This window comes from Vulpes lagopus, chromosome 8 (genome assembly GCF_018345385.1).
Source record: "Vulpes lagopus strain Blue_001 chromosome 8, ASM1834538v1, whole genome shotgun sequence".
Lineage (NCBI taxonomy): Eukaryota > Metazoa > Chordata > Mammalia > Carnivora > Canidae > Vulpes > Vulpes lagopus.
Window position 1 is genome coordinate 55,848,526 of NC_054831.1, and position 22,373 is coordinate 55,870,898.

Here is a 22,373-nt window from a genome sequence, read left to right on the forward strand (position 1 = left end):
ACACCTGTGGAGCACCTGGTTCTGGTGACCAGGGAGACTATTCTACTGGGACCAAAGGATGCCTTCTACATAAGGCCATTATTGGAGGAGACATAGCTGACCTACTTAATACACAGAAATAGATACAGAGAGTCAGACAAAATGGAGAGACAAAGGAATAAGTTCCGAATGAAAGAACAAGAAAAAAACTCAGAAAAAGAGCTAAATGGAATGGAGATTAGTAATTTACCTGATAGAGAGTTCAAAGTAATGGTCATAATGGTACCAGATTGACCGAGGAGTGGAAGAACTCAGTGAGAACTTCAACAAAGAGATATAAAATACAAAAAAAAACAAGCAAGCAAAAAAACACCAATCCCCGCCCCCTACAAAACATAACACAAAAAAACCCCAGTGAGCTTAAGGATATAGTAACTAAAAAATACACCACAAGGAATCAAGAGCAGATTAGAGGATGCAGAAGAGCAGATCAATAATCTGGAAGATAGGTGGTGGAAATTATACAAACTGAACAGTTAAAAAGAAAAAAAGAATTTAAAAAATGGGATCTCTAGGACAGTAATCAAACATAATTACATTTGCATTATAAGAGTCCTAGAGGAAAAAAAAAAAAAAAAGAGTCCTAGAGGAGTAGAAAGAAAGGGGCAAAAAACTTATTTGAAGAAATAATAGCTAAAACTTTGTCTAAATCTGGGGAAGGAAATAGACATCCAGGTCCAGGGTGCACAGAGAATCCTAAACAAGATAAACCCAAGGAGGTCCACACCAAGACACATAATAATTAAAATTACTCAATAATTAAAGAAGGAATCTTAAAGGCAGCAAGAGAAAAGCAAACAGTTATGTACAAGGGAAGTCCCATAAGGCTATCAGCTAATTTTCAGCAGAAAGTTTGCAGGCCAGAGGGAGTTAAAGGGAAAAAACCCTGCAGCCAAGAATACTCTACCTGGCAATATTATCATTCAGAATTGAAGGAAAGATAGAGTTCCGCAGACAAACATGTTGAATGTGACCACTAAAGTAGCCTTACAAGAAATGTTATAGGGGCTTCTCTAAGAGAGAAAGAAAAGGCCATAACTAGAGAAAAATTACGAAAGGGAAAATTTACACTGGTAAAGCAAACAAACATACAGTAAGGTCACTTTTAAAGCTAGTATGAACGTTAAAAGACAAAAGTAGTACAATCAATTACAAATAAAGAAACTTATCAAGGGATACAGAAAATAAAAACATTTAAAATATGACATCATCTACATAAAACATTGAAGATGAAGTAAAATTTGGTGCTTTTAGACTGTATTCAAACTTTAGGGGATCCCTGGGTGGCTCAGTGGTTTGGCACCTGCCTTTGGCCTGGGGCGTGGTTCTGGAGTCCTGGGATCGAGTCCCACATCAGGTTCCCTGCATGGAGCCTGCTTCTCCCTCTGCCTGTGTCTCTGCCTTTCTCTCTCTCTCTCTCTCTCTCTCTCTCTCTCATGAATAAATAAATACAATCTTAAAAAAAAACCTTTAGAGATCTTCAATTTAACACAGACTGCTATAAATATAGGAAGTTACACATGAACTTCACACCAAAAACATTTAATAGATATAAAATAAAGAAAAAGAAATCCACACATAACAATAAAGTCATTAAATCACAACAGAAGAGAAAAAGAAGAAAGTAACAAAGGAGAATTACAAAAAAACTAGAAAACAATGAACAAATAATACATAATAAGTGCATATTTGTCAGTAATTACTTTAAATATTAATGGATTAAATACTCCAATTAAAAGACACAGCATGACTAAAAAGTTAAAAAAAAAACACACCCAAGACTCATCTATATTCTGTCTACAAGAGACTCATTTCAGACCTAAAGACAAATGCAGACTGAACGTTAAGGGATGGAAAAAGATATTTCATACAAATGGCAGTAAAAAAAAAATAAGAAAGCTGGGTTAGCAATACTAATATCAGATAAAATGAACTTTAAAGCAAAAACTGTAACAAAAGACAAAGAAGAGCATTACAGAATGATAGAAGGATCAATCCTACAAGAGGCTATAACAAATGCACTCAAAATAGGATTATCTATATAAATAAAGCAAATATTAATAGACATAACAGGAGAAATTGACACTAATACAATAATAGTAGGGAGTTTTAACACCCACTTACATCAATGGATATATCATACAGACAGAAAATTCATAAAGAAAAAGGGGCTTTGAATGACACATTAGGCCAGATGAACTTAACAGATATATATATATATAGAATATTCCACACAAGACCAGTAGAATACAGATTTTTCTCAAGTGCACATGGAACATTCTCCAGAACAGATCACTTTAGGCTGCAAAACAAGTCTGAAATTTAAGAAGGCTGAAATCATATCAAGCCTCTTTTCCAACCCCAATGGCATTAAACTAGAAATTAATTACAAGAAAAAGCAAACACATGAAAGCTAAACAACATGTCACTAAACAACCAATAGTCAATGAAAAAATCAAAGAAAAAAATTAAAAATACATGGAGAGGAATGAATATGGAAACACAATGGTTCAATATTTTTGGGATACAGCAAAAGCAGTTCTAAGACGAAAGTTTAGAGTAACACAGGCCTATGTCAGGAAAAATCTCAAATAAACAAACAAACCTTATATCTAAAGGAACTAGAAAAAGAAAAACAAAAAGCCCAAAGTTAGTAGAAGAAAGGAAATAATAAAAATTGGATTAGGAATAAATGAAATAGAGACTTAAACACAAAAGAAAAGATAAGAGCTGGTTCTTAGGAAAGATAAACAAAATTGATAAACCCTAAGCTAGATTCAACAAGAAAAAAGAGAACTCATACAAATAAAATCAGAAATTAAAGGGGAGAAGTTAATGCTGACACCACAGAAATACAAAAGATTACAAGAAACTACCACAAAAAACTACATGCCGAAATGCTAGACAATCTAGAATAAAATGATAAATTCCCAGAAGCATGCAATTGTCCAAGCCTGAATTAGGAAAAAGTGGAGAATGTGACAGACTGATTTCTAGTAACAAAAATGAACTGGTAATCAAAAAACTTTTCACAAAAGTCCAGGACTAAATGGCTTCACAGGTGAATTCTACCATACATTTAAACAAGAGTTAATACCAATTTGTCTCAAACTATTGCAAAAAAAAATTGGGAGGAAAGAATACTTCCAAATTCATTCTACAAGGCCAGCATTACCAAAACCAGATGAAGACACTATCACACAAAAAATTACAGACCAATATCCCTGATGAACACAGACAGAAAAATCCTCAACAAAATACTAGTAAACTGTATTCAAAAATACATTAAAAGGATCATTTACCACAATGAAGTGGTATTTATTCCAGAGATGCCAAGATGTTTCAAATTATCCACAGATCAATCATCGTGGCAGACCACATTAACAAAATGAAGATAAAAATCATATGCAGAAATAGCATCTGACAAAATTCAACATCCATTCAAAAACTCTCAACAAAGTAGGTAAAGAAAAATTATACCTCAACATAATAAAAGCCACATATGACAAACCTGAGATAACATTATACTCTGGTGAAAAACTGAGAGCTTTCCACCAAAGATCAGGAACAAGACAAGGATGCCCATTTTCCTCCACTTTTATTCAATATAGTACTGGAAGTCCTAGCCACAGCAATTGGACAAGAAAAAGAAAGAAAAGCCATCTGAACAGGTAAGGAAAGTAAAACTCTCACTACTTGCAGATGACATGATACTATACATAGAAAACCCTAAAGACTAATTGAAAAAAAAAACTATTAGAATACATGAATTCAGCAAAGTTCAAGATAAAAAATTAATATTCAGAAATCTGTTGTTTTTCTACATACTAATAATAAACTATCAGAAAGAGAAACTATGAAAATAATACCATTTACAATTGCATCCAAAATAAAATAGGAATAAATTTAAACAAGGAGGTAAAAGACATGTACTCTGAAAACTATGAGACACTGATAAAAGAAATTAAAGACGACAAAAATAAATGAAAGAATACATCACACTCATGGATTAAAAGAATTAGCACTGTTAAAATGTCCATACTACTGGGGTGCCTAGGTAGCTTAGTTGGTTAGGAGTCTGACTCTTGATCTCAGCTCGGGTCTTGATCTCAGGATCATGAGTTCAAGTCCTGAATTGGGCTCCACACTGGGCATGGAACCTACTTAAAAAATGTCCATACTACCCAGAGCAATCTACAGACTCAAAACAACCCCTAACATACTGACAGTAGCATTTTTCACAGAACTAGAACAAGTAACTCTAAGATTTGTATGCAACCACAAAGACCTCAAATGCCTAAAGCACTCTTAAGAAAGAGGAACAAAGATGGCTGTAGCACAATCCCAGATTTGAGACTATATTGCAAAGCTATAGTATTCAAGACATTACGGTACTGGCACCAAAACAGACACATAGTTCCAAGGAACAAAATAGCCCCTGAATAAATTCACACTTATATGATCAGTTAATTGACAAGGAAGAAGAGAAAAATATACAACAGGGAAAGACGATCTCTTCAATAATTGGCTCTGGGAAAACTGGAGAGTTACATGTAGAAAAATGAAACTAACCTATTTTCTTACATCATTCATAAAAATATATTTAAAATGGCCTAGAGACCTAAATGAAAGGCCTAAAACCATAAAACTCCTAAAAGAAAACACAAGCAGTAAAAAATGTCCATCTTGGACATTGGCCTTAGTAATATTTTTACTGCTAAGCAAGAGACACAAAAGTAAAAATAAACCATTGGGACTATGTCAAAATAAAAAGACTGCACAGTGAAGGAAACTATTAACAAAATAAAAAGCAATCTACTGAATGGGAGAAGATATCTGCAAATGACATAGACAATAAGGGCTTGACATCCAAAATATTTAAAGAACTCCTACAACTCAACAGCAAAAAAACAAATAATCTGATTAAAAAGTGGGCAAAGGACCAGAAAAGACATTTTAAAAAGATGTACACATGGCTAACAGACACATGAAAAAATGCTCAGCATCACTAATCATCAGGGACATGCAAATCAGAACCAGAATGAGATATCACTTTACACTTGTCAGAATGACTAGAATAAAAAATACAAGAAATAACAAATTTTGGCAAGGATATAGAGAAAAGCGAACCATTGTGCACTGTTGATAGGAATGTAAATTGGTGCACCCCTATGAAAAAGTGTCGAGGTTCCTCAAAAAATTAAAAATAGAAATACTATATGATCCAGTAATACCACCTCTGGGTATTTACCAGAAGAAAATGAAAACATCAATTAGAAAAGCTGTAAGCACCCTATGTTCACTGCAACATTATTTACAATAGTCAAAATATGGAAGCAATCTAAATATCTGTTGATAAATGAATGAATAAAGAAGATATATGGTATACACTATGGAATATTACTAAGCCATCAGAAAGAATGAAATCTTGCCATTTATGACAACATGGATGGACCTAGAGGGTATTATGGTAAGTGAAATAAGTCAGAAAGAGAAAGATCCTATATGGTTTCACTTACATGTAAAATCAACAAAACAAATAGGCAAAATCAAAACAAAAGTGGAAACAGACTCAGAAATATAGAAAACTGGTGGTTGCTAGAGGGTAGGGAGGTGGGGTGATATGCAAAATAGGTGGGAGTAAAATGTACAAACCTCCAGTTATAAAAGAAATAAGCCACAGGGATAAACAGTATAGTATAGGGAATATAGTCAATAATATGGCAATATCTTTGTGTGGTGACAAATGGTGAGTATTTTGCAATGTACTTAATTGGTGTGCTATGCATCTAAACTAATATAACATTGTATGTCAACTACAACTAAAACGAAAAATAAGTTACAATGTAACTTTATTATTGAATGTCATGCAGCATCAAAAATAATCAGTATGTGAATTTATGTGAATAACAGACATTTCATGATCTATTTTTAAATGAAAAATTACACACCAAGTGTGTAGAATGTTACCGGTAGTTTAAAGTCATCCTATTAAATATGTAGCATCAAAGGTAACTGGCAGAAGCAAATTCCAATCCTCTGTACAAACTTTTCTCTCCCAGTTTTCCAAGAATTCCTTGAAAAATAAATTTCCAAGAGAAATAAGCAACTCACAGATGGAAGTCATTCAACACATAGAGAAACAACATACCATGAGTGGGAACAGCAAGAATAGAGATATCAGAAAAAAAAAAAAGACTTGAAATATTGTTATAATCTGACACTGACCATAAAATTATATTCAGTATGTAAAAATAAAGTTTGAAAATCTGTGTAGCTATACAGGGTAACCAATGAAATCTAAGAACCAAATAGAGCAGCTGGAACTGAAAAATGTAACTAAAATGAACAAAAAACTTCAATGGATAGGCTTGGCAGTAAATTAGACACAGCAAAAGAGAGAGAGCAGTGATAAAGAGATTTAGGCATGAAGATACTATCCAGTGTGTCGCACAGATATATGGAAAAAATAGGTTAAGAAAAGATGGTGATGGTGTTGAAATGTGTCTAATTGGGATTTCAAAAGGAAAAAAGAGAGAAAAGAGGGCAGATGTAATATGTGAGAAGAACATGGCTGAGAATTTTCCATAACACATAAAAAGTGTCTTCTGTCAGATTCAAGAGCACAATCAGGCAGAGATACATACAAAGGCTACAGCGTGACAAATTATAGTGAAACTAGAGCAATGGAGACAGATTTGTTTTTAAAGATTTTATTTATTTATTCATGAGAGACAGAAAGAGAGAGAGAGAGACAGAGAGAGGCACAGACACAGGCAGAGGGAGAAGCAGGCTCCATGCAGGGAGCCCAATGTGGGACTCGATCCTGGGTCTCCAGGATCACACCCCGGGCCGAAGGTGGTGCTAAACCACTGAGCCACTGAGGCTGCCCAAAGGCAGAGATCTTTATTTTTTCAACAGGGAGAGAGGAAGGGAGGGAAGGGGCAGAGGGAGAGGGAAAGATAATCTCAAGCAGGCTCCATGCCCAGCATGGAGCCAGAGTCAGGGGGCTGAGATCACAACCCTGAGATTATGACCTGGGCTGAAATCAAGAGTCAGACACTTAACTGATTGAGCCACCTGGAATTAGTGATTTGGATTTGAATTTATGCTCTGGACACACTACAACCACCAATAAAATGAAGTGGCAGGAGTGAAAGATTAAAAGGTGCACAAGAAACCTTTCAGAGATGATGATATGATCATTCTCTTGACTGTAGTGATTGTTTCCATATGTTGAAACTCATCAAACTATACACTTTTAATATGTGTAGTTTACTATATGTCAACCATACCTCAATATTTCTATTTTAAAAAGAAATGGAGAATAAAAAATTGATAAGCATATGGATAAATACAAAAAATATAAAATGATGCTTTTATAAAACAGCAATATTAATGTTTTAAGGAGTTAAATATTTTAAACACAGGACCACGATAGCATATTATTCCAGAGGGGAACAAATTCTTCTAGGGATGAGGATAATTCTCAGGAGGTGGGTAAGTGTATTAACTTGAGACTTTGATGATTATGAAGTCTTTTGGGGGGGGGGTTACTCTATTACAAAAAGAGTAATATCAGAGTATGTGACTTCAAATAGCAGAGGGTAAATCAAATAAAAAAAATAATCCAAATAGAAGGCAACAGAGAAAAAAAGAATCATAGAAAAGATGGGACAAATAAATGCACAAAATAAGATGATAATGTAAATAAATGCCTTTGTCAAGCAAAAAATTGCAGACTATTTTTTTAAATCAGCTATATTACGTTACAATGAACATATCTAAAATACAAGTTTCCAGAAAAGTCAAAAGTAAAAGGTTTGAAAAGATACACCAGAAAAACATCAAATAGAAAGCTGGTATACCTGTTAAAATCAGACAAAATATTACTATGAGACAAAAATCATTGCTAGGGAAAAATATGGTCATTTCCTAATGATAAAACAGTCAAATCCTAAGAAAATGTAACAAATTTAAATTTCTATGTACCTATTAAGAAAGCTTCAAAATGTAAAAGGCAAAAATGCTCCATATGATTAATTTTGGCCCCTGAGATATAAGTAGAAATTGGCTGGAATGCAGTCATGACGATGGAATGGATCTTGGAAAGGTGGGCCCTGTATGGTGAAGGAGCCTTCCCCTCAGGACTCTGAAGAGGAGAGCTACTGCCGAGGCCCTAACCACTCACTCCAGACTTGCTATAATAAATTTCCCTTCCACAAGTCAGTGTTTTTTGAGTCTTTTGTTCCTCACACCAGAACCTAATCTTAACTAAGAGTAAGTTTACAGAAGCTAAGGAAGTAGACACTTTTGCAAAGGAGGGGGAAAGTCATCATGGCTTTCCTAATCCCAAAGTGCTCCTGTGATGTTATTATAACACTTAGGTAATCAATATGACAGAAGAAAAACTAGTTCCTTCAAATGACAACTGGCGATATATTGCATATGGTTTTATTAATCTCTGCTTCTGCCTCTTACTTTCAACTGATTTGCCAGTTAGGAAGGAAATAGAAGATTAATTTGGTTCATTTAGACTTCCCTTTGTGTGTGTGTGTGTGTCTGTTTGTGTGTGTGTACTTCAAGCACTTAATATCCATGGAAATTGTGAAATGGTCCATTTGTGCTTAGTATCCTCTATAGGAAATTTAATTGATTAAGTGCAATATCCCCTCAGAGAGAATGCACACATCCTAAATTCTGTTTTTATAATATCTGATTACAATCTATTTGCGATCCCTAGACATCATTGGTTTCTTTTTCCTGCTGCTGTTGCTGTTTCTGTTGTTTTCAATTCAGCAACAAGACGCAGAGAAGAATCGCTCAAACACAAAACATTTGCCAGGTAATATTATGTGGATGAGAAAATTAAACACAGAGAAAGTCAAAAGAGGATTTCAATATGAAAAAACCAAAGCTTGTGATGTTACTAAATGCTCACGACCCTGACTCTGAAAGCTAATAGGTTCCGGCACATTTTGACTGATGCAAATCCATACTGGAATGTATCAGAGGAAATGATTTAAGAGCCCAAAGGGCATAGGAATATGGGGAGATCTACGAACTCAGTGGTTTCTGAACTGGGAACACATGAACTCTTTCCAAAGAGTATGTGAGTGTGGATGGTTTGTAAGAAATCAGTTTCCAGACTCCGGAGTCTTTCTAATTTATGTATCTGAAAACGTTCCTATGTGCAAAGCATCATTTTGGTGTTCTAACCCTACCTCTTTCTTTTCAATCATGCTCTCTCATTTCACAAGACTTTGAGATCTATTCCAGTCAGTGGAACAGACAAATCGCTGCACCATAAAACCCTGATTTATTTTTACAAACAAATCACACTGAATGGTAAAATGGATTTTCAGTGTAAATAATTTATCCATCATTTCACTATTTGAAAAGGATAATGCTCTTGGCTTTTATCTCTTTAATAATAGTATGAAGTTGAAGTGCAAAATACTACTGGTTACCCAAAGAATGCATATCTTCTCAAAATAAGTAATATCCTCCCTTAGCCATGTTCTCATTTGTTAGGGACACATGATTTACTAGGCATCTGGAAGCCATTCTTTTAAGACGTCTTCACTGTTTCCTTTGGTGTTTTTGGGAGACATCACCCGGATATTATTAATCCTCAGTTTGTTTTTCCAAAATATCAAGTCGCACATTAAATCCTTTACTCTCCATGAGGATTTCTGGAGTAATCACTTCTTGGCTAGACTACACATTTTCTATATCAAATAACCTTCCCTACATTCCAGTGTACTTTGCTCTGAGTTTCTGCTTTTTAAAAATCCAGAAAAGGGACCAAGGGCTACATGACATAAAATGGAATTAAACATCTTTTACAGTATTCTGCATTCTCACTTAAAGAGAGAGCTTAGATTAAAAAGGAAAGATTGGGAATAAAATAATTAATAAAGACACAGGAAAGGTTTAGAATAACTGCACAAAAATAAAGTGGCAAATCAGAACAGTTAACCATTAATTCTGGCTATGCATCCTAGATATTCTTGCTAGAGGAATGAGAACAGGATAAGGTGACTGAACCACCATGATAATGTAATGAGAATGAAGACCAAAATTAGAACACATTTAGTAAATGATGACTGATAAGTGAAGAATGGTGTTTTGACAGATTGAATTATTAGTTCCAATGATGTCTTTGCTCTGTTGTCATGGTATCATATATCCATCCCTTGCTATGGTTTCATATCGGGCAAATAACAGCTCCTGGCCCCTTGACTTTGTGCTTGGCCATATGACTCGTTTTGGTCAATAGGCTATCAGTTTGATATGACGCAATCAGAGACTTGGAATGTCCATGGAAGTGATTCACTGTGACAAGAATGTGTAATAGGCAGCTGATGTTCTCAAGCCTGGGTTCCAGAACTAGACATATGGGGCAGATTCACAGCCTGACATCGAGCGCAGAGACACACAGCTTTAGGCAGAGCCACTCAGGCTAAGCCTAGACCAGCCAAACTGTATTGAAACTGCAATTGGCCTACAGACCCATGAGTGTGAGCAAAAATATGTGTATACCACTGAGTTTTGGGGTGATCTGTTATGCAGCATTATTGTGGCAACAGTTAGCTGTCACAGAAGCTTTACCTCCTCTGATAGTATGCCCGTCAGCACTGGATCTCTTTAAGCTGTGTGATCATCAGCCAGGCCTGGGATGATGAAGAATAAGCTTCCTACAAAGCTGTTGGCCCTGGTTCTTCTTGGAGAAGCTGATTAGCTCCTGGTTGTGTTTTGCTTAAAATTCACTCTTATTCATCTTTGGTATTTGCTCAACACTGCCAGATTTCTAAATAACATGCTTAAACTGCTATCTCTTGATTTTTCTTTTTTGTACATTATTAGTGACTCTTGACTCTGAAACAGGGTATAATTCTGTTCCCATCACTCCTGCCCCCCCTGCCACCTTCAAGACGTCTTCACTTTCCCTACAACAATACCTGGGATTTGCTCGAAAGGACACCTAAATGTCAGCACCTATTGATCTTTGTTTTGGGACTGGCCGGTCTCAAGTCCTTTGCCTGATTGGGCTGCCATCGTGAGGAGGGTGACCAGAAAGGGCTCAGGACAGTCTTGGCATTCAGCATACCCATAGGCTCTTAGTGTTCAATTGTCCCTGGTGCCCTGACTTATGGATCTTCCAGTTGGGGAAAAGGATACTGGGGTCCAGCTATCCCCAACAAGGCTCTCAAGCTGCCTTCCTGTTTTCAGTCCGCTCTGCAACTTGAGAGATGCCACCTAGCCCTGAGTCTTTCCAGGGCTACTGGCAAATGTTTTATTTTTCTTGGCTTTGACCCCTTTAAACTACTGGGTTTCACTTTCTCCTCTTTCCTGAGCCATTCCAACTCTTCTGCTTTCCATTATCCACATTTTGTTGCCATGTTTAACCTGTTTCATCTTCCCTCCCTTCCTCTCAGCACACTTTGGAAATTTGCATAATGCACAGGTTTGACTGGCAGGCCAGTGATGTGGCATGTAGGCTTGACTAACTCCATAGGCTCCTTTTATCATTTCTAGAGGTGTTGATCCAACTTGAGAAGAGACTATGCCTCTCTAGGTTTATTCTTTTTCTTTTTGATAGTACTGAAAAGCTTCATGCTTCGTCTTTATTCCCCCAATTTCAATTTGAGATTCCAGTCATTTAATTATTTTTGCACTCAAACTTTCTAGTCAAAAGGTCAACTGACTGCAGCCACATGTAGTAAATACAAGATAAAGATCAATGAAAATGTCTTTTCTTCATGAAGTTGCCTCAAAATGTTTAAGACAAGCCTATAATTTTACTTTGGAATTAAAGTCATTTTGTTTGATACACATGAAATCATTTACTATAATTTGTTGACAAATGGCAAACAATGGTTAATATTAGTCCATATGTATATATAATTTAAATTTACTTATGTAGCCTATGTTTGTTTCTTATACTATTTTTTTCTTACTAGGGGAACACAGGTTCATTACAATACACCAAAAGATAAAGAGGTATGTAAATAAAAATTGAATAATTCTTCCCCACTTTTTATGGTGATGTATATTATTGATTTGCTGTGTAACCATCCACAATTTGTACATATACCTAAGAAATAATATGGTAAAACTTTTTCACTAATCCAAGACATTGGGCTTCAAGATACAATAGACGATTTATTCCAGAGTGCGGAACTAGGACAAGACGTACAATGGGAAAGACTATAACTGGAAAATCAATTACCTGACTCACTCACACTGAAGTTATAAAAGGGAAATGAGTGGGAATTCCAGGAAGAAGCTTTTTGGAGAGAACCATACTAGCCATCTCTTTTCTACTCACCTGTCCCCAACGTCAAGTCAGAGAGGAAGAAAAGGACTCTATGAAGACCACTTAGAGGCCTAACTACGTGTCCTTTGCCCTGTGCAGTTGGGAGTGGGGAAGGTGCAGTGGACAAGCCTGGGGATGAGACAGGATGGGTATAGTGGCATTGGTGGCAGAGTGAAGGAAAGCTTCTATTGTGATGGAACTGACCTGCAAATCCAGAGTTTATTGGGCAAATAATATGAATACTGTGGAGGAAGTACTCTGTTAGAGGTGGAACAGCAGCTAGGAGACCTCAGCAGACAGATGTGTGAAATGCTAGGTTCCTGCTGCTATAGCCAGAATGAAAACTCTTGTTCTGGATGGAGCAAAATGCCAGGGGAAGAACATCAACAATATAAGGTTTTTGAAGGGCCGAGAAAAACTCTCACTAGAGAAAGAGCCAGTTTAGACTTCATGCAAAGGATGCAAAGCTAGCTTGTGAAAGGAAGATGACTTTGAAGGTTTCATGGCCTTTTTCTCTCTTCTCTCTCCCCTGTTATTTCTCACCTAAAGAGCTAGAGTGAGACTATAGGTAGGAATTAGTAAAGACAAGGTATAAACAAGAAGCTGACCATGCATTTCAAATGCCTATGGCTGTGTGGCTGGTCTGAGATGCTTGCCTGGTGAGATGACCCAGGCGTCTATTTCTTTTTTTTTTTTTAATTTTTTTTTGTATTTATTTATGATAGTCATACAGAGAGAGAGAGAGAGAGAGAGAGAGAGGCAGAGACACAGGCAGAGGGAGAAGCAGGCTCCATGCACCAGGAGCCCGACGTGGGACTCGATCCGGGATCTCCAGGATCGCGCCCTGGGCCAAAGGCAGGCGCTAAACCGCTGTGCCACCCAGGGATCCCCCAGGCGTCTATTTCTGAGCTCTTAGTTGTCTTATCTGACCATGGTTGCTGTGATTTCCAATTCATAATTACTGCAAGGCATGGGAGTACTAAGAGCTGCCCAAGTACTAAGAGCTGAATCCTTTGGCCTCTGGTTTATGAACATCCCCCTGTCTGGTGGTAGCATCCTAGCCCCCATAGTAATCATGGTCAATCAACAACCCAACTAGTATCATAAGTCCTTGCTTTTTGTTTTTGTTCTGTTGGGTCACTGGCATGAGGACCCCAGAGCAGCCAGTTGGTAGTCACAGCCTCAAGTCCAATGGAATCCTTACTGTATTCTCTGATGGAAGCAATTCCTTCCATGAAAACTGGGGCTTCTACACGCCAAATTCCATAGGTCACTGATCGTTATGGAGAGAAAGTTCACTCCTTGGTTTGCACAGCCACGAATTCCAGCTACTAGAGAAAATAGTACTACATGTCAACTGTTAACTCGGTGCATAAACCATGTCTTGGAGAATGGAGACTCAACCCTACGAGGTGCTGTGCCATACTGGCTCCTTAGCTGGGATGTCATCAAGTCACTCTGCTATCTTAACAGGATGGCTGCCTCTGGGTCATGCAGGTCATGAGATCAATGGCTCTCATAGTGGTAAGCCTACTGTTGCATCTCTGTTGCTCTAAAATGAGTCTCCTGTTCTGAGGCAATGTTGTATGGAATACCATATTGATGACTGAGACATTCTGATGGTGGTTCTGGCAGAGGCAGAGTGGACAGGGAAGGCAAATCCCTATTCGGAATATGTATCAGTCCTAGTAAGGAGGAATCTTTTCCCAAAATGAAAGGAATCCAATGTGACTGACTTGCCACCAGGGCCTGGTTAGTCTCCCCAGGAATGTGCCATATTAAAAGTTTAGTGTCAAAAAAAAATAAAAAAAATTAAAGTTTAGTGTCAGTCCCTGCTGTTAGCAGACTGGAGACATGGCATTAGTAATATCTCCAAAGTGGCTTGGGACTACTATCCTAACAGAGCAATTATGTGGCCTTTTGGAGGCATAGCTGTAGTGCCAGCTTGGAGACAATGCTCTATAAAGATGGGGTGCTATCCTCCACACTCCAGTGTATACACTAAATCAAGAGCCCTTATATGGGGCTGTGACCCATAAAGGTCAAATACATAGATTCTAGAATTAAGAGGTAGAAGTAGAAGTAGCCATGTTTATCCATCACATGGGGGAATGTGTGCTTCCTGTCACTGCAAATCTGGGCTCTGTACATTCAGAAGTCCTTGTTCCTAGAGTGGAAGTGTTCCAACAAGGGACCTTAAACTTTAACTTTTGGGGGCACCTGGGTGGCTCAGTCAGTTAAGGTCCTAACTCTTGACTTCGGCTCAGCTCATGATCTTAGGGGTCATGGGATCAAGCCCCATGTTGGGCTCCATGCTCACTGGGGAGTCTGCTTGAGATTCTCTCTTTCTACCCCCCCCCACCCCCCCAGCTCATGCTCTCTCTCTCTCTCTTTCTCTCTCTCTCTCAAATAAATAAATACATTTTAAACTTTAACTTTTGGTAACTTTGTGACTTTGGGCTCTCCTGCTCTCTCTTTGTGCAAGTGAGCCTGAAGTCACATATTTCTCTGTGCAAAAGAGAAATTGATTGTGATCATGAGGAAGGGGTAGAGTTGTGGGGCAAGGGAAGAATGTGTCTGGAACTTGAGTGGTCCACCTGTGGACTGCTTGGTACTTCCTTGCCTAGTTTTGATGATAAAGGCCCAAATAAAATAGCTATCATATGACAAGGACTGATGCCAATGGTTCAGATCCCTCAGCATCTAGACTAGCCACTGAAGGATGAGGGGAGTTTGGAATAGGCAGAGGGGAAGGGAGATGATGAGTATCAGTTGTGACCATAAGACCACCTGCATAGCCAGGGGCTGTGGTTTTATCTCCTATCTTTCTCTTGTTAAGTTTCCCTAGGAAAAGAAGCCCACCAGAATCGTGAAGAAGCTGCTCCCAGATGTACTGCATGATGCTAGTGAAATCTCACCCATGCAAGGGGTGGACTGTAGTGGCTGCTGTGGACTGTCCAGACCACCATCCCCATCCCACTCCTCCAAGACTGAAGAATGCTTGTCCTCACCTGCTGGGGAGTGTTTGTAGCAGATAGCTCTCAACTTAAGGGCTGAAAGCCATGCCCTCCTCCTGGGGACAGCCTGTATCCAGTGACTGGCCAGTAATGATGAGCTGATGTAGGAATACAGAGGTCCAGCCCCCTAGTCTCACTATGTAAGAACTCTGCAGGGCCACCCCAGCTCCAGAGCTGTCCACTGCAATTCTGCAATTCAGCTGGCCTTGTCCAATCCCATTGCCTTCATTTCCCTGTGGATATTCCTCAATGAATTGCTCACATGCATTTCTCCATCTTGGAGTCTGTTTCCTGGGGAACTTGACCCAACGTGGCTTATTAATAGTCTCCTAGCTTCAACTCTTGTACTTCAATAGCCTACTTCCACAACATACCCAGAATGGCTAACAACACAAATCTGGCCATATCACACCTTGCTTAAATTCCTTCAATAACTTTCATTTACTCCTGGAATAAAATCTGATTCTTGATCATGGCTTAAATTCCTACTTTATGTAACCCTGCCCCCCTATTCATCCTATTCTCCCTCCAACTCTACTTCTTTGCTTACTGTGCTCTAGTGGCCTTCCTTTTAGTCCAGAGATTTGGAATATACTTTAATGGGGTCCTTTTTTTCCCCAGCACCCAAACTTAGATCACCTAGTTCTGCTAACAGAGTGCCTGGCATGTGTTGGTAGCCAAAAGAATGCATTAGTGGAATAAATGAAGGTCTGGAAGGTTAGAATCTAAGGAGAAGGAGCCATTTCATTTACAGACCATGGGCCTTGCTCAGAAATGTACCACTGGGAGATATCTTTGCACACAGGAAGGCAAGTAGAGCTTTTTGATTACTAGTCTTTACCTATAATAGAAGGTAGGAGCTGGCAAACTTGGTCCTTAGAACTTCCTCATACTTCACACAATTTTCTATCATCAGAATTTGCGTTGAAATCTCCTGAAACATTCCATTGAGAGGCAATCTTTCCTCTTAATGAGACTTAATCTTATCACAGTACAATCTAAGAGACTGCACTTTACTGTAAGCCTCATGAAGTTGCATCTGTCTGGTCCTTTCCTGACTGAGGTATCGGACATTCAAACAGACCTTGCCTATCACCTCCTCATGGTTATAGCCTATGAATGCTTCTCTTGGCGGTTTCATGCCAGTTGACTCTGCTCTAACACAAGAGAATGGGTCCCTGAGACCTGCAGACTTTTTTGTTTACATAATATTATGTGTTGAATTGTGTCCTCCCTAAAATTCATAGGTTCAAGTCCTAGTATCTCCTTATGGAAGACAGGCTCTTTACAGAGTTCATTAAATTACAGTGAGTTAATTAGAGTGGAGCCTAACCCAACATGGCTGGTATCCTTAGAAAAAAATAAAATTTGCACAGAGACAGGTATACAGGGAGATGTCATGTGGACATGAAGATGGCCATCTACAAGCCAAGGAGAGAAGCCACGTAGTGTGTGGTATCTTGTTATGACAGCCCTAGCGGACTACACACAGAATCTATGCCTCTACAGAGAAGCTGAGTTGGTCTGAGCCAGGGGCTTGGTTTCACAGAAGCATATTTAGCTGACATAAAGTTGTCAGAAAGGGCCAAAAAACTCTCAAATCTTTTCCAGAAGTCCTTTGGCAGACTTTCTGTGAAGCTCCATTGGACAGAACTGGGTCACATGTGCATACTTTATGAAGACAGCGCTGGGAAGGCCTCTGCTACAGCAAACTCCTGTGTGTGCTCTCACTGTTGAAGGTTCTTTTCCCAAACACAGCCGCTTAGAATCATACATCTGGTTCTATCAACTATATTCGAGGAAACACAAGCTTCATGCTTCTGGTGCCTGGCTCAAAAAAGATTTTGTCACGTAGAAAGGCATCTTTGATTAGGTGATTCACCAATTTCACTTTCTATGTGTCACTCTTCTAGATCTTAGGGATACAGACTTGAAGGTCTCTATTTCATGGAGTTTACTGTGGAGGTAGCAAACAGTTAATGACAGCTGGTCAAGACAAATCCTCCTGGGAGGCTTCTTTAGTTTGGGTGGTCAGCACTCTCTGAGAAGTACTCTTTTAAACTGAGAGTTGGAAGGTCAGCCAAGTTAGTACCAATATGGCAAGGAAGAATTAGAAGAAGCCAGCTGAGAATTCTACAAATTTACATATCATTACATGCTTTTTTTTTTCTTGGACAATCTCGAGGCTAATAAATTCAAATTTTGCCATCAGATTAAGCAATGGTAGATTGTGACATTTGGCATGAATTTGGCAAATGAGAACACAGCTACTTAGATCCTAGAGGGCACTGTCTTTTGCAAAACCTACTGAATTTGTAGATCTCTGGCCAGTTTCTATGCTGGGCTCAGTAATGCTCTCTTACATTATACAGCTGATGAAAATGTGCAAGTGACATAAAGCACCCAAAGAAATTTTCCTGCTCCATGAGTATTCCAGCACCCCTCTCTGAAGGGTGGATTCTGGTCCTCACCAATGTGTGACCTGCATCACTCTAGAGGTATGATGCTGTGGTTGTCTCCAAGAGCAATCTGTTCATTTTGGGAAAGGGCTCCCTTCAGATGAGATGAGATGATGTATGCTAATATCTATTAGCATATAATAATCCCTTCTGATTCACTGCAAGTCTAGGCTTCTCTGGAGGCAGAGGCTACTTTAGGCAAAATGATTCCATTTCCAACAACTTTTATACTCTTAAAAAAAAAAAAAAAAAAGGAAAGGAAAAGAAAGAAAGAATCCCCAGAAAGGCCTAATCTATTTCATTTCTCTCTGCATCTGAAGAAGAAAGGCTCCACTTTTAAACTGGGACAATATAATATCCTGACATCTAATACCCTAACATCATCCATATCTGAGTCTTTGACTTTAGGGAAAGAATCCAGTTCTAGTTCCTAAACACTGCACCACCCTAAATTATCTAGTACACGGCCCTAAACACTCTACCCACAAAGACAGTATGCTGTTCTTGCTCTCTTTTATTATTTTTTCCCCAAATATTTTCTTTTCAGCCCCTGCTGGTTTCTCACTGCTGGGACTCTTGTTGATAGAAGTATCTACTGGTGTGGTTAAGGCCACGTTGGTAAAAAACTAAAAAGGCATTTAAAAACATGAGGAAGCGTTCTCATTTCATTCCAGTTCTCTGAATTAGACCAATAAAGAGCAGTTTCTGCTTTTCCAGTGAGTACTGAGGTATTCCACCAAACCTGCTTTTTGGACAAGCACACTTAGGCCTCAACTACGCCGTGGGAGGCCCCGTGCTATTCTGAGAACTCCGTGAAGACTGAAGGTACATGGGACAGCACAGGACACACCGCAGCACACCCGCCCGGGACCCTAGGGAGACCCAGAAAACGGTGTTCCACGAACATTTTCTACCCGCTGTCCTATGCCATTGCTACCCCAAGCCCCCACCGCGGGGGGCCTTATTTCCGGTCAACGCTTCCCACCTGGTGCAGAGAGGCACAGGCGTCCTCGCGGAAGGAGCCCGAGCGGCCCTGCCTCCAAGGAGGGGACGAGCGGGGAGCAGCGGCGGCCGGCGTCAGAGGCAGCCCGCGCGGCGGGGAGTCACGGGGGGCGGCGGGCGCGCAGGTCTGGGCGGGCCCGGGCTCCTCCGCCGGGCGGCGCCGCTGCGCGCGGCGCGGCGCTGGGTGTTTACCGGGCGCCCTGGCAACCGGCGGGCGCGCGGCCGGCGGCGCGGGGCGCGGGGCGCGGGGCGCGGGGCGCAGTGCGGGCGCGGAGCGGGGCGCTGCAGGTGAGTCGGCCGGTGGGCGCAGGGCGGCCGCGGGGGACTGGCCGCCGCCCTCCGCCCCGGGCCCCGCCGCTCCCGCTCGCCCCGCGCTGGGGTCCTTGCAGCCTAACGCGGCGGGGTTCGAGAAACGGGGCCCCTCTCGCCCGGCCCCCTCCTCTCCCCGGGCCGCGGCCCGCCCTCCCCCGGCCCTCTCCCTGCCCTCCCCGCCGACCCCCTGCCCGGGCGCCTCCTGCTCCTTGGCTCCCGAGCCCCTCTCCGCTCTCCGGGCCGGTTCTCTCCGCGGCTCGGCGACGCCCGGCCCGCCGGTCCTCGCCACGCTGCGCCCCTGCAGCTCGCGCTCCTTCCACCTGCCGTCTTCGCTCCCTGCGCCTTCCTGCGGCCCCCGCGCCCTCGTCCCCACAGACAGCTCCAGCTCCAGCTGACGCCTGTCGCGGGTCTGCTCGGCGCCACCGTCGCGTGTTTTCACGCAGGCTTTAAGTGTACGTGGATTCGGGGCCCTGCACATGCCAGGTCTGGAATTGTGGTTTTTCTGTAGCTCCCCCTTCTCCGAATGGCAAGTGCATGCGCCGACCCCCTCCCAGGCCGCGTCACCAGCCGCCCGCTAGATCTCAGCGTGGACGCTCACCTCCCCTTCGCTTTGTTTCTGCTCAAGTGTCACACAAGTTATTCACGGACGGGTTTCATTCTCTTAGTGCTACGGGAGGCTGCAGCTGATCCTTAAAAAAGAAAAACAAGCTGTGTTACAGTGATTTGATTCGTACAGAAAACGAGTAGAATAATAGGCAAAGTGAATATAAATGATTTTCCATTTATGAGAACACGTGCACAAAAACTTTTCTCCATTTAATCATTGAACTTTTTAACAATCGCACCTTAATTCAAAGATACTTACTACATATTCATATGTATTCGTTGTAACCGTGGTTCTTAGGCCAAACGGACTCCTGGATTGGCAGTGGGTAGAAACTGGGGAACAGCCTGTTTTGATTAAAAAAGAATTTTTTTTTTTTTTAGTTTTGTATTTTTACCTGAGTTACACTGACCTTTTTTTTTTTTTTTTTTTTTTTAACACCTCTGGGACTAGTGGAATAAATACGGTTCTGCTAAATGAGGCTATTAGAAATGTCCTAGACTTAACATGAAAAGCTTTAGATTACACTGTTTTCTTTTTGTAATTTATTCACTTAAGCCTACAAAGTACTTCTTTCTCTTTCTCTGTCCATCTGTCTCTCTTTTTTTTAAAAAAGATGTTATTCCTGAGAGATACAGAGAGAGGCAGGCTCCTCACAGGGAGCTGGATTCAGGATTCGATTCCAGACCCAGGATCATGCCCTGAGCCAAAGGCAGACAGACGCTCAACAGCTGAGCCACCCAGGCTGTCCCTCTTTCTTTCTCTCTCTGCTCTCACTATCATTTTCAAAGGCTTTTTCTACCTATCTTGTTCAAGATTTTGATCCACTTTTCCCCCCTAATAATATTTTTTGCCTTCTGGGTTGTCCCAGACCCTCCTGAAATTTTCTTAGACCTTCTCAAATCAAGCCTGTTCATTGTTGCAGCTCCTGCCTTTCCAGATTTAGAGAAACAATTTGAAGAGATACAAACGTGTTATTTTTGTATAAAAATTTATCATGATGAAGACCTTTTTGCATTTCTTAGCTCTTTTTAAAGTGTCTTTCAGGAAGTTGCTGTATGGGGTGTTGACTGCTGCTATAATATAGCAGCAGTCAACATAATCTGTGTATGTTCACATTTTCCTTTTAAAAAGTACAAGAAGGAAATGATACACAATCTGTGTATGTTCACATTTTTCCTTTTAAAAAGTACAAGAAGGAAATGATACACATGTTGTAGTTTTATAAGACCACTGAAACAAGTGGTATGCTTAAGATTAAAAATAAATTGTGCATATAAGACTTTCTATATGTGATAAAGCTGTTTGCACTTATTCTTAGCTTGCACTTACTCTCTTAATGCTGGCAAACTCAACAGTGTTACTGATGTAAACATCAGTATAGGCTTACATGTTTGGAATCAAGCAATAGAAACAAACCACTAGAATACTAAAATAAATGCACACAAAAAAATCTGTACCCTAATTGTATATATTTTATAATTGTATATATTTGTATATATAAGTATATACACAGATATAAAAATATATATACCTATTTATGTACACATATATCAGCCATTCTCACCCTGAGAACTATCATTTTTTATAGCAAATATTTTGTAATGCTTCTTTGCTACTCCAAAATCAAAATCCTAGATAGTAATTTTACATGTGTGCATAGTTTAAATGTAGGATAGGATATCTTTAAATGTAGATAGGATATCTAGATCAGTGGCTCTCAATGAGGCAGTACTCATAACTCAGAAGTATTATTAACCATATTTCATTATCAAAATGATATTGGCTACTTCCTGGGACCCCAGGATCATACCCTGAGCCCAAAGGCAGACACTCAACCACTGAGCCACCCAGGTGCCCTGATGCTCTCCTCATTCTTGGTCCTCATCACTAAATCCCAATGATGTCCCCTAACTGTAAAATAAAGGAAAATTAAAAGGTAAATAATTGTAATACAATAACATTATGTAAATGCTCAGGTACCACTACACTAGAATATGTAGTGAAGTAGTCAGGTGCTCCAGCCTTACATAGAATTATATACTGTGAATGCAGTAGCTCCAAATGCAGGCTGATTTAAACACATCATTGAAACTTAAATTGTGTGACCAGCATGGCCATCAATGGTGTGATTTTCCAAAATACTGATCTCTTGGTAGACTTCCATATAAGACAGAATATATACAACCTTCCTTCGACTTACATGATAGTTGCAATCCTGGAAAATTCAGTGTATGTCAAAACTGTGGAAAAATTACTTTGTGATTGTAAAGTGGAGTTAGGTTCTTAGCGCAGGTATTACTTATCTGAAGTTTTTCTCCCACCAGATGCCTAAAGAGTGTAGTATAATTCTTCCGTCTGGGGACTGTTGTGCACATTGCAGGTCATCAGACATTATTTTTTAAGAGTTTATTTATTTATTCATGAGAGACAGAGAGAGGCAGAGACATAGGCAGAGAGAGAAGCAGGCTCCCTGTGGGGAGCCTGATGCGGAACTCAATCCCAGGACCCGCTCCTGGGACCCCAGGATCACACCCTGAGCCAAAGGCAGACTCAACCACTGAGCCACCCGGGTGCCCTGATGTCTGACATTCTTGATCCTCATCACTAAATCCCAA